Consider the following 3,055-nt stretch of genomic DNA (forward strand, 5'->3'; position numbering starts at 1 on the left):
AGAAAAAAAATCACACTACAACCGAGTTATGCATATGTAATGGATATATTTTCTAATGTTTATTATGTACTTAAGATTTTGTCCCCGCAGCCAGAGGTTTTTTTTAAGTATATATTTTCTTTATTTAGATATGTAAACCAATATTTTTACCTATTCTATTCTGGGGTAGGCGAAACTTTGATGGAAGTTGAAAGATTAATCCAGAAATGAGAAAAAGTAGGGCTTATTGTAGGGGCACTCTTTGATATTTGTTTGATACAAAATATAAAGTTTAAATATAACTTTTAATAAATATATGTAAAATTACAGAGGGACCCATGCTACACACAATAATTCATAATATTATAATAATAAATATACAAAAATTATATTGAATGATTATAAAAGGCGAAAATATTATAAAGAGGGTACCTTGGTCCTATGATCTATGAATTGGATCTATATAACACATTAATGTGGGCCTGTCATGACGCGGTAGGTACCCTAGTAACCCTAATGTTGTAAATAAATCTTAAGTATCTAATAATATTAACCAAAGGAATATGTGGGAACAAATTGGCGTGAAAATATGCTGTGTCACCACTCTTTCCCAATCTACTTCCTTATAGGTAGACCTACAGTACCTGGTATTCCCAGGTGGTCTCCCATCCAAGTACTGACCAGGCCCTCTACTGTATAGCTTCCAAGGTCAGATGAGTTTGGGCACATCCAGTATTGTATGACTGTAGGTATAACGTCATTCATGGAAAGTATAGATGCCCAGAGCAGCAGGTCCTACTTGCTGCTCTGTATGGGGATTCATTCAGCATTTTTGTTTGGGCAGCACATTTGTATGAGATGATTAACAATGGCGATCGCAGTGAGAATCTAGACACAATGTGAATGACAGTCAGTGAGTGTTTATGGGAGGTAACGGGGGGGTGGCTAGACAAATGCTGAGCATTTTTGGGCGTGTCTTGCCAGCTTCTGTGTCTGTATTTGCATTGCCTCTGGTGGCTTACTTGACATCAGACATTCTGAGCAACCATAGGGTTGATCTGATGTTTGATGATGACTGATGCTGTGGCTTTCTACGCAAAAGGCAGATAAGAAATGCCACTGGTAGGCATCTTTGTACAAGTCCCGGCAGCTACGTCATTTGCATATTTTCACAGTACCACTGAATACGCAAACGCAGTGGTGACAGGATTAGCGGATCAGGCTGAAATTAAATAGTAATTCACATTTATTACATTAAAAATCATTTAAAATCAAGGAGCTTACTGCATGATCGTGTGTGTGGGGGCCCAGGGACGACCGCCCCTGTCACGCCCCCCCCTCTTAATCCGGCCCTGCTCACACAACTACTGAATGTTTCTTTTGTATCCCAGTAATAGCAGGTTTGCTGGTTTAAGGTCTTTTGTATACGTAATTCCGGTCCATCGTAAAACAATAATTTATATTTGTATTTAAATCATTATCTGACAGCAAATCAATCTCCAAATTTATTTCACAAAACAAAGTATTTTAAGACTTCCCAAATATTCTATCCAATGAATTCGCTTATTAGAAAAACAATCCTAATCATATCAAAATGTATTTAAATGAATAAGTTTTAACTGTTCATTCATATGACAAACACCTCCTCAGTTCTAGTACCAATGAGATTATATCATATGATAGTTATACATAGTTTTGTATCTATTCGGACAGTATGTGAAGTATTACATAGAGTCTGAATAGTCTCAATCACCTAGTTTATCATAGCCAATCAAAATGTCAACTTTATGATCTAACACAGAAAGGAAACATGTTATATATATAGATATATCGGTATTATATTCCAAATTATATAAATCAGTTTAAATTAAACCATTAAGATTTCAACCTGACAAAATATTATGTTATACAAGCATAAAAGGCCTAGACAAAAAACAGACAAAATTTTATTGTATAATTGTCATAATATTGAATTTAATTCTATGGTCTCGTTTAGGCCAAACAGATGCAATGAGTTATTATTATTATCCTTTATTTATATGGTGCCACAAAGGTTCCGCAGCGCCTTACACAATACATAAATGAGCGCACAAGAAAAGCAGTTAAATTGTAATACCCAATACACTTCTTGACGACAAAGTATGTTAAACCTGTCCCCCCACCCCCCGGCTGTACAAGGTATTGTTTCAATGCCTACGATAGAAATGCAACCGGGGTCTCCGTTATGAACCAAATTATAATGTTGTGGAATGCTATGATTAGTGTGTCGATTTAGAATATTTCGTCTATGCTCCATGAATTGTGTTCGTAAAGTTCTAGTTGTGCGGCCTACATAATGTAGGCCACAGCCACAAGTGAGTAGATATATAATAAACTGTGTATCACAATTCATGAAGCTTTTCAAGGTGAATTTTTCCTTCTGTGTGGATAAAGGAATAGTGGTAGTCCTTCTGTCCATGTTGGTACACATGTTACATCTGGACTTGCCACAGTTAAAGAAACCAGATGGTCTTTGTATAATGCAATCCGAGCTCTTTTCTACTTCATTTGATCCCTTTATTGTTTTTAAGTGACTGGGTGCTAATTTTTCAACCAGTCAGATTCTAGCCATTATCTTCTAGAAGGATCTAGAGAAATGATAAGTAGAATCTGATTGGTCGCTATGTGCAATAACTATACTTCTAAAAACCGTCACTTTAGTAAATGTAAACCTTTTTGTGCACAATGTATAACATTCTGTGACTATTACATTCCCATGGGAACTAACATGGTGGGCAGCTTTTTTATAGATGGCGGTTTTGATTTGTCACTCTTAGAAGGGGATGTAGTTAACATCCTGGCGGCCGAAATGCTGGTGCTTAGAATACCAGCGCCAGAATCCCGGTGCCAAGATCCCAAACGCCGGCATCTCGATGGTAAGTATTAGGGTTAGGGTGAGGGTTAGGTTTCGGGTTAGGCACTAGGGGGAGGGTTAGGCAGCAGGGAGGGGATGGTTAGGCTGCAGAGGGAGGGTTAGGCTGCAGGGGAAGAGGGCATAGGGTTAGCCTGGGTTAGGGGGAGGGTTAGGTTTCGGGTT

General features: G+C 37.7%; 1 pseudogene; it reads right to left on the reverse strand.

Moving 5' to 3' along the window:
* Positions 1 to 611: 611 nt before the first annotated feature.
* Positions 612 to 730, reverse strand: LOC148453864 (5S ribosomal RNA; annotated as a pseudogene).
* Between the last annotated feature and the right edge of the window lie 2,325 nt (positions 731 to 3,055).

The sequence above is a fragment of the Taudactylus pleione genome, unplaced genomic scaffold (genome assembly GCF_031769625.1).
Source record: "Taudactylus pleione unplaced genomic scaffold, aTauple2 ptg001075l, whole genome shotgun sequence".
In the NCBI taxonomy this organism is placed as follows: domain Eukaryota; kingdom Metazoa; phylum Chordata; class Amphibia; order Anura; family Myobatrachidae; genus Taudactylus; species Taudactylus pleione.